Source organism: Maylandia zebra, linkage group LG17 (genome assembly GCF_041146795.1).
Source record: "Maylandia zebra isolate NMK-2024a linkage group LG17, Mzebra_GT3a, whole genome shotgun sequence".
Classification (NCBI taxonomy): Eukaryota; Metazoa; Chordata; class Actinopteri; order Cichliformes; family Cichlidae; genus Maylandia; species Maylandia zebra.
This window is the reverse complement of record NC_135183.1, coordinates 17,856,626-17,872,926: the sequence shown is the minus strand read 5'-3', so window position 1 is coordinate 17,872,926 and position 16,301 is coordinate 17,856,626.

The window sequence follows — 16,301 nt, the reverse complement described above, 5'->3', positions numbered from 1 at the left end:
CAATAAGCAGAACATAAGTGAAACATCTAAAAATAGATCACAAAACAGGTTTCATCCTTTGAGGAGCATGAAAGCAATAAAGTCCAACTGATCTAGCATCTTTTGTGGAAGTCTCTTTCTCTGTTTCTTCTGTTTCCCTGAGTATACCTTTATGAAACAGGATCAGCAGTTTTGCACCCGCTGAACAAATATCAGAAAGACAAAGCAAAAAAGAAAAAAGATGCAAAGAAATCTGCTTATAAATGACAGAAAAAAGAGAAATCAGAACTAAGGTTTCTTCTAGTATCAAGGTGTCCCCGTGATAGATACAGATACATCCATAACACACTGCAAACCTAAGCTACTTTTAATCCCACAAATACAACATCAACCCCATCTGGATTATTCTAACATGAACAGATTAAAAATTTTACACATTTTGTTCAGACAGTCTGGACTCAGAGATCTGAATACATCAAAGCATCAGAGCAGTCAAAGTAATAAACCACTCTGAGCTCTATGAAGCAGACTTTAGTGACTTAAGTGAGTCCCTGACGTTCAGGAAGGTGGTGCAGAGCTCTGAGAGCAGGCCTGGAGAGGACTGGTTCCTCGCTGTTGTTTCTCTGGGAGTCTGTTTGAAGTCTCCTAAAGATTACACTGATTTCACCACCTTAGGGCTGCTGAGATCCCCCGCACACAAACCCAATGGTTACAACCTGTGACACTTTTACACTCGGAGATGCCAAAAAGCAGCAAGGGGAGAGCTCGAGAGGCAAAGTGAAAGTCCAGCACATTTTTCTTGTGTGGACCCGGCTCGTGTGTGGACGTTTATTTGACGTGTCACGTCATCGCAGTCCATGCCAAGCAGCCCGGCCACCCTGCAGCAGCAGCAGCAGACTCCAGGGCCATGTTTGAACTCCGTGCCACAGCTACACTGCTCTCATTCATTTGTGCAATAATTGCTCTGACCTTTGAGAGTTTTCCTTGCAGTGCTTCAAAATATAGGCAGAAAATTTGGACGATCACAGGTACTAATTAAGTCGGGTATCATGGCTCTTTCCCTTCACCGCACTTCATATTTTAGCTAATTTGTCTGCACTTCTGTTCAGGCCCATTTGTGAGTTTGTGTTGAGAACGTGTGATGTAATGGCTGAATAAAGTAGGACTGATTCACCTGGATTTGTGAGTTTAAGCCATTCGTGTTTTCTTAGCTGCAGGTTCCAGTAGTCGTAAATAGTGTTTGGAGAATGACTAACATTCAGCATTGGAGCGGTCAGTCGGCTCATTGATGAAATGCCGAGCGGCTCCAGATACTGAATCAGGATAAATGATGGAAAGGATGCAAGTCAACATTTGCGCTGCAGGTGGAAGCCAGACGGACGTTCAACCCAGCTCAGATGGCTGCTGGTGGTCAGATGATCTAACTGTGCTGTACTCATCATCGCAGCCAACAAACTTTTACTTCCTATGGAATTTATGCAGGTTATTCTAATGGTCTTTAACATGCAGGACTTATTGAGGATGTTTAATGCTGCATAGAACGGATTTTTATGTTTGGTTGAATTAATATGACTGAAGACAATACAGAAATAATTAATGATTTATTCACATTTCCATTAACTTTTTCTCATAACTTCCCAGCTGTAAGTCACATTAATCCATAGCAATAAAGTTAATCTGCTTGTCTCTTTGGAAAGTCTTAAAAGACAACGTGATGCAAATCGACTATAAAGAGACAAAACAAGAACATGGATGGAAAATAACAACAAACAGACATTAAACAACAAGGAAGATGAAAAAACAACTGCGATTATACAAAATGGCAACAAAGACACTTTAAACTGTTTTTAAAAGACAGGGAACAGTACAAAGAGACACAAAATAACCACAAATACAGGGAGTGCAGAATTATTAGGCAAGTTGTATTTTTGAGGAATAATTTTATTATTGAACAACAACCATGTTCTCAATGAACCCAAAAAACTCATTAATATCAAAGCTGAATGTTTTTGGAAGTAGTTTTTAGTTTTAGCTATTTTAGGGGGATATCTGTGTGTGCAGGTGACTATTACTGTGCATAATTATTAGGCAACTTAGCAAAAATATATATATACCCATTTCAATTACTTATTTTTTTACCAGTGAAACCAATATAACATCTCCACATTCACAAATATACATTTCTGACATTCAAAAACAAAACAAAAACCAATCAGCGACCAATATAGCCACCTTTCTTTGCAAGGACACTCAAAAGCCTGCCATCCATGGATTCTGTCAGTGTTTTGATCTGTTCACCATCAACATTGCGTGCAGCAGCAACCACAGCCTCCCAGACACTGTTCAGAGAGGTGTACTGTTTTCCCTCCTTGTAAATCTCACATTTGATGATGGACCACAGGTTCTCAATGGGGTTCAGATCAGGTGAACAAGGTGGCCATGTCATTAGTTTTTCTTCTTTTATACCCTTTCTTGCCAGCCACGCTGTGGAGTACTTGGACGCGTGTGATGGAGCATTGTCCTGCATGAAAATCATGTTTTTCTTGAAGGATGCAGACTTCTTCCTGTACCACTGCTTGAAGAAGGTGTCTTCCAGAAACTGGCAGTAGGACTGGGAGTTGAGCTTGACTCCATCCTCAACCCGAAAAGGCCCCACAAGCTCATCTTTGATGATACCAGCCCAAACCAGTACTCCACCTCCATCTTGCTGGCGTCTGAGTCGGACTGGAGCTCTCTGCCCTTTACCAATCCAGCCACGGGCCCATCCATCTGGCCCATCAAGACTCACTCTCATTTCATCAGTCCAAAAAACCTTAGAAAAACCAGTCTTGAGATATCTCTTGGCCCAGTCTTGACGTTTCAGCTTGTTGTGTGTGTCTTGTTCAGTGGTGGTCGTCTTTCCGCCTTTCTTACCTTGGCCATGTCTCTGAGTATTGCACACCTTGTGCTTTTGGGCACTCCAGTGATGTTGCAGCTCTGAAATATGGCCAAACTGGTGGCAAGTGGCATCTTGGCAGCTGCACGCTTGACTTTTCTCAGTTCATGGGCAGTTATTTTGCGCCTTGGTTTTTCCACACGCTTCTTGCGACCCTGTTGACTATTTTGAATGAAACGCTTGATTGTTCGATGATCACGCTTCAGAAGCTTTGCAATTTTGAGACTGCTGCATCCCTCTGCAGGATATCTCACTATTTTTGACTTTTCTGAGCCTGTCAAGTCCTTCTTTTGACCCATTTTGCCAAAGGAAAGGACGTTGCCTAATAATTATGCACACCTGATATAGGGTGTTGATGTCATTAGACCACACCCCTTCTCATTACAGAGATGCACATCACCTAATATGCTTAATTGGTAGTAGGCTTTCGAGCCTATACAGCTTGGAGTAAGACAACATGCATGAAGAGGATGATGTGGACAAAATACTCATTTGCCTAATAATTCTGCACTCCCTGTAGACCTCAAATAACTACAAAAGATTCAAAAGCCCCATTTCTGCTGATTGTCCAACTTCTGGAAGCCTACTGATGGGCAGAATCCATTGCTCGTGTGTATTAGATGACAATGTATAATTTAAATACATTTGAAAAACCAGCGATGAAATGCAGCCCTGCCTTAAATCCTCACCTGCTCCCTGCTTCTATTTTATCTCTCTATTTTTAACTTTTTATTCAGACCAGCTGAGCAGAAGACTTGTTTGTTCATAGATTTCTACATATTCAGACCCCCTGCTGGACATTTAAACATCAAGTTTTTGGACCCTTCCAAACTTGTTTCTCACAGGCACTTAAAGGACTTCTGAACTCCAAAGACATAAAATCAGAAACTGAAAAACAATAGTTGAAAAAACATGCTTTTTTAAAAAGAATTCCAGGTTGTCTTTAACCCTTTACAGCCGATTGGAGCGGGCACGCTCTGTTTTGCGTAACTATTTTTAAATCCCAGTAGCACTGCAACCACGTAAGCTAGCGCAAAAATTTTTTTTGCATATGAAACCGGAGGAGTTGTACTTACATCTTATGCCATCAGCTTGTCCTAGGTCATGGTTTCCTTCCACATAAAGCTTTGCAAAAACTGCATAAAAAGCGCTTGCAGGAACAAAAACATAATATTCCAGAAACACGCTTTACCGATCCGATCAGCTGTTCATAACACTTCCTAGTTGGAATAGACGTCAGCGCGAACTTTTGCATTTCCGCCATTACCTGCCCGAAACCGGAAGTGACGTCATTTTCGCGGAAATGTAGTCTTTTTTACTATCAGGGCCTCAGGGCCTATACTCGTCTTTTTAAAAGTTATCTTTGACTTTATGACTTTCTGTGTCGTTTCTGGGATGCTTAGGACTCATATTGCACTGCTGGAAATAGTTTATTTTGATGCATGTGCTGCTTTTTTGCAAATTTGCAGTATAATATTTATTTTCGTTTTTCCTGCAGTATATAAAAATTGGTGCATTTCAAAAATAAAACTATGAAGACACTCAAAATAAATTTCCTGTGGTGGGAAACTATTTTGTGGAACTTTTTTGTATTTACAGTTTTGAGGGATAAGCCTCTTAAATTTCTCTAACTAGAAATATATGTTAAAAAAACAAAAACGATTTTCAATTTTTTTGTAGTTTATTGCACTTTTTTGCAATTTATGTAATTACTATGCACTTAATGAATACATATTATTAAAATCTGGGCTATAGTGGTTGTATTGATGTATAGCAACTTGAAATGCTCCCAAAAATGGCTCCACAGCATGTAAAAATATAATATAAGCTCTGGCGGACTTGGTTCTATGGTAGGTCTTAAAGGGTTAAAGTTCAGGCTCAAAACATTCATTCTTTTACTTTTTCATTTAGATGATCTTGAGGATATCTTGAAATGGGCATCATCACTAAATGGGTGTGCTGAACCTGTAGAAGAAAAGAAATCTGGGGCTAAATATGATTCAGAAAGAGCATGTTTTGTTGATTTTATTTCAGAATAATCAAATCACCCTCCATCTTGAATATTCCAAAGGCTAATGGGCTTTATCAACAACATAAACGTTCTAGTTTTGGTGCATATATTATTCCGTTTTGAATGATTTACTGGTCGATAAACAGAAAAAAAATGAAATAATGAGAATGCCTGGGCCTTTTTTAAAACACTGACGTAACTTCGGCTATGACAGGTAAAGCCAACATTCAGTTTCCTTAAACCTGCATTATTTCCAATGGCGAGTGGTCAGTGATTAATGACCCATCAGTTACACGATGTCAGCCAATGGCTGTGAAGTTTCAAAACATCAAAGTGGCAACACAGAAAACTTGAGGGTTATAACAGGGCTTCATTAATCAGTGGGTGACATCACAGTGTATTATCTGTATTATTGTAGGGTTTTTGCCTTACAATATAAAGTGCCTTGAGGGGACTGTTGTTGTGATTTGGAACTATGTAAAAAAAAAATTAACTGAGTGTTTATGGCTTGACAAACTCATCTGACACTGTAAGATAAGATGGTTTTAAAATGCTGCTCAACTCCTGGATAAATGGACCAGTCCTCATGGAACTATAACAACGTCAAGGATTTCAAAGAAGACAAACTCCTTCCTTTCTTCAGTGCGTCTGACCGCCTCAGAGATCTTTCCAGTGCCAGTCCTCTCATCACAGTTTGGCTACTGAGGTGTCCAAGCAGCCAATCTCTCAAATGGAGACCTTCACACATTCCAAAATCATGATTATGGAAAATACACTCAAACCATTCTTTTAACCTTGTCCCTTTAGAAACACTTCAATTTTTCTCTCCTTTATTCCAAACATGGCAGCAGGCCTGCATGCTCTCGCCGCTCGCTGTTTGTTGGGCCTTGGAGCTCAGCGGTATCCTGCGGTTGCCTCAGTTGTGAGCTCACTTTTTATTTACCTACTCCACCCCCACCACCCTCCAACCCTCAATCCTTTCTAACGGGGCGTCTGGATGCGAAGGCCAGGTGAGGAGGTGAGCTGAAAACCTGAGGTGGTGCGTCAGAGGCACTATGAGTCGCAGACAGACCCGAGCAGGCTTTGGGGAAGGCAACTGAAAGTGCGAGAGATTAACACTCCTACTGCAGCATGTTAATGGTCTGCAGTCGGGGATCATAGAGTTGCCACCAGCCATTACTGTAGTTATGGAGAATTCAGTTGGGATCTAATGAGAGGCATTTGTTTGAGTCTAAAAGGAACAGTCTATTAAAAACAGAGCTCGTAAATACTCCCATGTCCACACCTCCTGAAAAACATGGGCCGAGTTTGACAGAAGATAATAAGCAGTAGTGGAGTCGGTTTTAATAACGTGACCTCCCTCGCCTCCATTTTTTTCCACTCACAGCCACAGAAACCTGCTGCTGCTGCTGCAGATCCAGGCTAACGGCTTCAGGTTGTAAAAGTCAGACAGCTCTTAAAAATGTGGAGGAGGAATGTTTGATGGTTCCAGAAGCGATTAAAGAAGAAGCCCTCATCGTCTCGACTGACCTCATATCGCCATAGGAAAATGTGTAAATGTGGAGCATTAGACAGAATGTAAAAAAGTACAGCAGCAAGTACCTTGCTGCTGTACTTCACATTTTACTGTATTTCAGTTGTTTTGTGTAGTGTCCCACTACAAGGACACTTAAGAAGATCCTTCAGATAAACTTCAATCATATTTTGAAGGAAATTTTGCCCATTCTTCCAATTTTATCCAAATATTAGAATTTCCATATGGGCATAAAAGATGTTCTCCAATCTCTATTATGGACATTTAGAGAACACTCGATAAACTTAGTCAATATTTTGCAGTATTTTTCACATATATCACATGAACTTTATCTTATAACATTTACATACATTTGTCACAGAAGCTGTCATTCTAATGACTTCCATTAGAATGAGAAGTTTCAGTCCAACTTTTTGCTTATACTTATTCTTTATTCTTATAGCACTGCAGATGAGATGTTTGTTCAATTCGTGTGGAATGTGTAAATTTCCATTTCCCCTCTTGTTCATTTATTTATGGAGCTTTATTTAAAACTTTGAGACAACGGCATCTCACATTCTATTTAAGGAGCTATTCCTGGGCTCTCAGTTACATCACAGGAACATTGTCACTGACTACATATCCACTTATTTCTTTGTTTTTAGCATTTTGCATAAGTGCTGCAGATAAACTGTTAGTCTCTTCTCTAGTGTATAAAACTGTGTCATCTGCATATAGTGACACTGTTCCTCTTATTATTTCTATATTTTGCTTCCACTTGTCTTTGTTCTGTAACAAGAGTCTAATAGAGTTGTTATAAAGGGTCAAATTATCTGCCAAAACATTTTGTGTATGAGCTGTCAACATGTTAATTTCTGCTGTAAAGTTTTAACATAGGAGTCTATGGAGACTCACTGCTGGAGCCTCTGCTGGACGTTAGAGGAACTGCAGGTTCATTTTTGGTTATTTGAAGTTAATTAGAATTTCACGGCACCATTACTGTTAAGAACAGCAGAGCATTGGATCAGTGGAGGGATCATTATGCTAATCTCATTTAAAAGACTTCTCATCTGTATTTTTACTGTAGTTTATTCCTGGAACTGGAAAGTTAAAGTCAAATATACAATTTCTTCAGCTTTTCCTGGAAACTTTTCATCCAGGAAAAATTTGACATAACCCTTTAAAGATTAGGTTCAAGACTTTCATGTTAAATTGTTTTCTTTTATTCATTTTTTGTATCATTTTTAAACTTTAATTTAGCTTTGATGAATGAAAACTATAAAAACAAGAAGTTGAGTAATTTATCCTAATGTAATTCTGCTGAAATAATAAATAATGAAACTGTCTGTCTCTCGTGTCTTGATGCATGCTCACTGCATCAAGACATGAGAATGAGCAATGGGCTGTGAGGTCAGTTCCTTGATCATTAATATGCAAACTGTTGCAACAACTGCTGATCAAAGCCCACTGATCAAAGCCCATTGTTCGTTCAGTGGGCTTCAGTTTCAGTCATTGTGCAAATGTACTGTTTATAATGTTGGGGAAACCTGCAGTCAGCTGAGACTGAAGAAGTCATTTGGACAAGTGACGAAACGTTTCTCCCACTGAAAACGCTACATCCAGATGAACAGAATCAACTTTTTTGGTTCTGTCTCTCATCTTTCTTTTCCTTTTTCTTCATCAGGTCTGAAAGTACGAGATTAAAAAAAAAATCTAACATCAGCCTCTCAAACTGCTCTTTTTCTCCACCCAAATTATTTTTGGTTACTTGAGGTCATTTTTTCTGATGAATCTACTTCACCTTTGATCATTGATCAACATTTTTCATGTACCTGAGTGTTTGACCTGTGCTTTAATGCTGCTGAGGAGAAGCCTGGAGCACTTTTACATGTCTGAGTGTGAAAAGCTGACTGCCTGCTGAGCTGAAAACTCTGGTGTCTTCATGTTCAGTAGCTGCTTTCTTGTTTATGGCTGCTTTTTTACTGGCTTGTAAGCCTGTGAGTTTATAATAAAATTCAAATTATGGTAAGGAAAATGTTTACAGAACATAGCTGGGACTTCACAGCTCCTGACAGAGTCTATATTTATCCAGACTTCACCAGACATCTGGATCTGGTGCTGCAGCACTGAGGCTGTAAGCTTACAGTAGGTGCTACTGTACAGCCTCCACTTATTACCTCTTGTCTTGTCCCTGAGGTTTGGATCGAATGACTCGACCGCACAGTAAAAAGAGAAGGAGCAGTCGTGTTGAGCGTCTGAAAATCCCCTGGCAGACGGCGGTCTGGTGGAGGACAGATTCGTCTGAGAAACAACAAAAACATGCCAAAAACGAGCCACAATCAGACACACTCAGTAATAAGGATAGAAACCCGACCTCAACCCACAAGACAGAAGGGCTGTGAAATAGTTTGTGCACCGTGGAAGACCTTAGTCACTTCAGACGTGATGCACACGAATTTCCTCAGGTTGAATCACTTTCACCAAGATAACACCAACCTCCTGGGTCAGAAACATCAGCTTCAAACAACCAAACAGACACAAAACAACTGTAGATGTGCGCAAACCAACAAAAAAAGCCAAAAAAACTAACAAAGGTGCAAAATAAGTGCAAAAACACAACAGATAGAAAACAGGCAGAAACAGATGTAACATCATTACAACAAGATGCAAAATGACCACAAGAGAATCATTACAAAAAGATGCAAACATCTGTCAAACGGACTCAAAATCATGTAAAAGGTGTGCAAGCATGAAATTAAAATCGAGAATTACAAAAATTTAAATGCAAAATTACAAAATTGAGTGTGGTGGAATTACAGGGACACAAGGAGACTAAGAAGATTCCCAAAGTGACCATAAAACAGCTGGAAAATCTTTTCAAACACACATTAAAAACAACACAAGAGGATCAGAAAGCTGCAGGATCCCTGCTGAAGGAGCTGTTTCAGTCACGTCTATCTGAGCGAAGGTCCAGGACATGCCGGGGAGATTACATCTCTCGGCTCTCCTGCACCTCCTCCTCCGAGAAACCAAGGAGGTGGTTGCTGGGGCGAAGGACCAGAGGTGTGGACTCGAGTCACATGACTTGGACTCGAGTCAGACTCGAGTCATTAATTTTATGACTTTAGACTTGACTTGAAAAAATGTTCTAAGACTTGTGACTTGACTTGGACTTTTACACCAATGACTTGGGACTTGAATTGGACTTGAACCGGTTTACTTGAAAAGACTTGATATTTCACCCCAAATATAAAATTTAACATGCATATTATATAGAGATTGAAAATGTGACGTCATTCACGGGTAGAACCGCAAAGGATTCTGGGAACTCGTGGCAAGCGGTACTAGCGCACGCAGGCTTTCAATTAAAATCGGTCACACAGCGATAAAAAGAAACACAAAAATGTCAAGAAGCTGTTGTATTATTAACTGCAATAGCCGGTCGCATGACAGCCACGGGAAGCCGACGGGTAAAGAGATCGGTTGTTATCGGATTACGTCGTGGAAGAGAAATTGTTCGAGCCATGTTTCCGAAGTAACAAAGAGGCGACTGGATTGCAGCCATTCAAAGATCAAATATAACGTCCTAGAACACTCCAGCTCACAGGTTAGTCTGCTCCAAGCATTTACACAAAGGTCAGTCTGCTGTTGTAGTTAATGCGTCATTTTTCTTAACATAATTGGTGATATAGGTTACAAGCAAGTCTGGTGCTGAACAGAAATTGTCGCGCTATGCTCCTTTATTTATTGTGCATAAATAGTAAATTATCCTGACACAATATTGCGTTTCGCTTCTGTTATTATGGTACACTGACAAAAACACATACTTTTATTCACAGGATAAAACGGGTTTTTTTGTATCACTAATTGCTCAGTACGATTACAGCATACAATATTATTGTCACTGCTACATTTCTGTGATGCTACCAGAAATTATTTCCACTACTAATTAATTACCGTTGAGCTCAAAGGTTATATTAATAAACGGTTAACGAATGTGTATTTATGAAGACGATTTGTGAGACTGGTAAACTTATGATACGTACGATGGTCTTTCGTTCTACACGGTGCATTTCAAGGTCCTGCACCCATCCGTCGGTAAACTGTACCTGGGCTTGTTGCAGTGACCGGAAGTTACTAAACTTCATGAGTGTATGCACTCATTCCAAGAACCGTATAATTATAAATATGCATATAAATATGCTAAGATGAGATAGCTGACTTCATCTAACTAGCAAATGTTTTCCAGGCTACGTTGGTGATACAGTTTTTTTTAATGTGTATGATATTTTTGTCATGCGATTTTAAAGCTGGTCCTACAACCGCATCCAAGAATAACATGCAGCGTATCTCAGAACTGTCGGTGAAAATTATTCTTGGAGCTAAGTTTAATTGAGCTGCATTTTAAAGAGGTGCAATTTCACAATTTGTGTATATTTTCTAAGTTCACTATTTTGTATGTGTTGAGAAAAACCCAGATTTTAAAATTACATGGTCTAATATTTACATTTAGCATATAACTGCAACATTATTTTTTCGTTTGTTTTTTTTAAAGACTCGAAAGGACTTGAAATTCAAAGTTTCAGACTTGTGACTTGACTCGGACTTTTACACCAGTGACTTGAGACTCGACTCTGACTTGCCTGACATTACTTGAGACTTGACTTGAGACTTGAGGATAAAGACTTGAGACTTACTTGAGACTTGCAAAACAATGACTTGGTCCCACCTCTGCGAAGGACGTTTTGGCCTCTCTGCTCTGAGACTGCTGCCCCCACGACCTGAACTCAATAGTGTGAGTAAATGTTGAAAAGTAAAAAAACCTGGATTGTTGCATTTCTCAGATTTGAGGGTTTTCTGGTTTTCTTGCAGCAGATCAATCATCATTTGGTGGTTTGGGACTGCTGGTGAAATTACAGCTGTGGGTATTCTTCATTGTTTTACTGTTTAATCAATAATGAAACTAACTCCATCCAACCTGATGTACAAACAAACGGTGGCACAGAAAAGACCTTCTGAGAAGAAAAACAAGCTATTCTATGGAATTCAGAGTTGATTCTTTCAAATGTGATAATTACTTTGAATAATTGAGTAAACTCTGCGATAACCTGCCAAGCACAAACAGACTTCCTTGGAAGAGTTCATTAGAAAAACTTCAACATGGAGAAGCTGAGTCGTTCGGGAAGAAATGTTGTAAATCTGAGCTCATTTATTCAGAGTTTCTGAAGTGGCTGACTCGATTGCTTCTGGCTTCTATTTAAACGCAACCATCTATAAACTTTCTAACGTGACTATGAAAAGTGGGAAATGAGAAGTCTGTGTGGCCTCAATCTGTCGCTTCGACTTTACAGTCTTTGAATGTCTCTGCAGCAGAAGCTTCAGCTCCGGGCTGAGGGGGGGAAAAGAGGCAGGATGAAAGCAGGTGGAGAGCACAAAGGGTCTGGGTTTATTTGGGAGGTGGGGGTTAAGGTTCAAGGGGGTGCGATGTAATTAAAGCCGATGCTTTCTAACAGCATCTAACAGCAACACATTCAGAGACAGAACTCTTAAAACAAACCAGGGCTGGTTCACTGGTGAGTTTCTTATAGAGTGCTGCTACTCTCACACTTCATTAGGCACTTTCTTCCGAGTGGACCTGCCCACTGTGGTGCTCCCCCAATTTCAGATCCTTAAGATCTGAAGTTCTGAAGGGGGAGCAGCATGAACTCCAGCCCCTGACCCTCATATGTTCCTCCAGGTTTCTTTACCAAGAGTCTTATACTGAAAATGATTCTTTACCTTGACAGTTAAAATAAAGGGAAATGAAAGTTGCACCACCGTTCACCCCGTTGCCCAAATATGGCAACTTCTGGCTCCAAAACGCGATGTAATTAAAGCCAATGCTTTCTAACAGAACGTTGAGAGACAGAACTCTAAAAACAAACCTGGGCTGGTTCACTGGTGCGTTTCTTATAGAGTACAACATAAGATATCACATTCACCTTTAGGTGCACACCAAAAGAACCGCACCAACAGCCTCTTTAAAATGTCACATTTTTGTATGTAAATAGATAAAAATGTCACTCATGTCACTGTTATGTGAATTTATGAGACCTCCTCGCTCAGGGTTTGATTCTCGATGTGATTAAAATGATGGCACTAAAATCTGTGCAGGAGCGATTTATATTTCCACTTGTTGATTTTTATTATTATTATTTTTATTTTTTTAGGGCACTTTTCCTCAGAGAAGGCCTGACTCTGTCAGCCAGCGTCAAATCCCCGCTGGGCTCCATCTCTAACTCCCCGTGGCATGTTTAAAGTATCAGCTCCTCTAAGCTAACTCCCTTGTTCATACCAATTGACTGGAGAAAAGAAGAAAATGCAATTTGGCCTCGAACTTTTTCTTATTTCTGGTATTTGGGCGTCTCTATGGAAACCGGGATTTGTTGACGGGACGCGTTGACAGGCGGCCTCGGCAGCCAAACACACAGAAATCCCCTCAACTCCTCATGAGGGCAATGCATGCAGGGAAAATCCTGTAAAAAGGCTCTCAGAGGGGGAGAGGAAGAGTACAAGCTTCGTCCTCTTCTGAGACCTGCAGCCGTTCGGCTTCACGCTCAGCTTCCTTCTTAAAAGACTCCAGGACAGACTCACTGTTTCTGGTTTCTCTGAAATAATACCTCTGCAAGAGAATGAATGATCACTGTTTAAATTTGGGTCAAAACAGCTCTGAAACAACGCTTTCAGCTCTTTATATGTTGATTTTAATTAGGTGCACTGGACAGAAACTTTTCCTCTATTTAAAGATTAATAACTTGTCACGTAAACATTGCAGCACCTCCATTTAAAGGCTTAAACTTTACCAAGAGCGCTTCGTCTTACGAATAAATTAATCAGCTACAGATTCTTTACACTCTGCCTAAAATCTGAATTATTAAAAGCTTTAAATCATGTCCACATGTGCACCAGATTATAGTTTAAATGCAGCGGGCCTACACATAAAGAAAACGTAACATTTTAGAGTTAACTGAACTGAAAAACATCATTCCTGTTAGCGAATTACTGGATCATGCTGGGTTAAATTTGTCACAACGAAGATGCCTTCATCACTACCATAGTACAAAACCCCCCAAAAAGCAGGAATGGTGTCTGTTTCTGCTTTAGAATAAAAGATAATTAAGATACTTTATTATTTATTTAGCAGCTTTAAAAAAGACACAAAAGTGCTAACAATGAAAAGAACTAGAAAAACAACATGAATACATACAGACATTGTCCTGTTGTTTTGGTGCAGACATCCGTTTGTGTACCCTTTTTTGAAGCTCCTGCTTAGCGACTGGTTGGCGAAAGGCTGCAGACCAGTTTTGGTCTTCCTTGCAAACTACAGGCAGTCACAGAAATCTGCTAGTTAGCCAATCAACCACAAGGAGGATTTTGGTGCAGCACGCTCTTTATGACCAATTTTCTCCCATCTGACAAACTTAGAACGAAACATTGCTACTGCACGACTTGGTTTGAAAAAAAGCATCTTGTTTAGCATGTGGCTAAAATGCAACTTAATGTTAACCTAACCTTTACACAAAAGTTTAACATTTAGACTTTTTAATACACAACAGAGTGTAAAATATAAACTTAATATTAGTTAAGAGTCTGTCACAAATATGAAGCATAAATTCAGGGGCTCCGGGGATCCATGGGCAGGTAGGGGGAAAAAGGTGCTCCACACTTGCTCGCCAAACCATGCTCCGTTCGCTCCACTCTAAGCGCACTTGCGCACTTCACTCTGTGATCGGATTCACTTCGCAATAACACACCACGCCACACTGCCAGACACTCAGATATCCAGGAAGGAGGGTTACAGGACAGGTCCAGGACATCTATATACAAACAGACATGGAAATATCAAAACCAGGAAAACACAAGAGAAGACGGCAACAAGAAACTCTGAACTACTGTCTTAAGTAGTGGCCAGGGAAAACAGGATGTTAAGCCACAGGTGTATGATTACTTGCAGGTGCATGGGCTAAAGGCAGGAGGCCACTGTGAGCCCTAACCAAGCAGAGCGAAGACAAGAGAGAGAGAGAGAGAGAGAGAAAAGGAGGGCAAAACACAAACAAAACCATATGTAGCCTCGCTAGGCCGACTAGGCAGACACATGGACCATGACAGGACCAGGTGAACTCAATAAAGGAAGGCAGTGAAAACAGAAACACCCATCTTCAATCTTCAAAATACAACAGGAAGTAAAGTGACACTGGGACCGAACTGAAGATATTTTAATGCATTTTAAATATTTCAAATGTGAGGTCCATGTGACAGCCTCAGCTGCAAAGATGCGTCCTCCACCAAAGTTAAAGAACATGCAGCAACATTTAACAGATCCTCTCTTTGCGGTTTAAACTCGTTTCATAATGAAGTTCAGTTTGATGTTATCTGTGCAGCCTCGGTTTTCACCTTCACCGAGAAATGACAGCAGGCGTGAGCATTAATAAACTCTTGGTTTCATGTATTTCTGGGTCATTAGTTGCTCATCAGCTTCCTTCCTCTGTTGTTTTAGTTTCGCTCATTTCAAATATTTTTCTTTCGTTTCTTCCTGGCATTGCGTCCTTCTCTTCTTCCTCTTCTTGCCTCCTTGTTACCTCTCCTTTCTTCACTCGTTTTTGTTGATGACCTCTCGCCGACACGCCTCGTTGCTGTCTCTGAATCAGACCTGTAATTCGCTGCAGACCTGGCTTTGGGATGCAGGATGTTCTGGTTTCCTGCGGTGCTCAGAGAGGAGATGAGTGGGCAGAAATGGACACCAGCACCCGCTCCCACCACCACGCACACACACATACACACACACACACACATGCACAGGGGGTCTACCTGCAATGGGTGGATGGCAGGCGGTGTGGGTCAGCTCAGGTGGGTGTTTTCCCTGAGCTTTGAGCCCCGTGGAGAAAAGTTTGAATCCCACTCAGGAAATAATTGGTCTCACTTCCTTCTTCGCTGGCAGCTCCATCTGCCAGCATCGTAATGGAAGCTCTGTGTCAGATTTTCTCCAGAAGTGGATGCCTCGAAGAAAGGAGCTTAGTGAGGATTTACTGATGCACCGTCCTCCTTTTTCCCTCCTCACTCCGTCAGCCAGGAGATCGGCCGGATAACAAACCCGATTATTGACGATCGCTGGCCTGCAGCCTCCACGAGGCAGATCGGAGACTCGCTCATAGCTGGAAGCTGAGTGTGTCAGTGCTGGGAAACATCAGTAGCCTCCTTAAAGGATATTTAATGTTTAACTGGAAAATTCAATCACAAATACATTAAAACGTAAACTCTTCGCCCACTCCAACGATCATCAGTAAACCACTAAAATCTTTATTTTCTGGAATCTGCTTAACTCGCATTAAGATAATTTTTTATATAAATATATATTTTAGGGGGGCTTTTTAGCCTTTACTGGGAAAGGACAGTAAAGAGAAGTGAGGAGAGCTGGGAGAAGGAGCAGCATACGCAATAAAAAGCCAGAGAGGATTCAAACCCAGGCTTCTGCATTAAAATCACTCTTAGACATTTAGTTCTTCTGTGTTTGCACCACTGTCCTTTTATATTCTACGCTGTCATTCTAAAGCAGGGGTGGGCAACTCCAGGCCTCAAGGCCTGGTGTCCTGCAGGTTTTAGATGTGTCCTTGAACCAACACAGCTCATTTGAATGGCTAAATGACCTCCTCAACATGTCTTAAAGTTCTCCAGAGGCCTGGTAATGAACTAATCATGTGATTCAGGTGTGTTGACCCATATCTAAATATAATATGATATGATATCTAAAACCTGCGGGTCACCAGCCCTCGAGGCCTGGAGTTGCCCATCTCTGTTTTAAAGTAAAGACATTAGACAACATTATC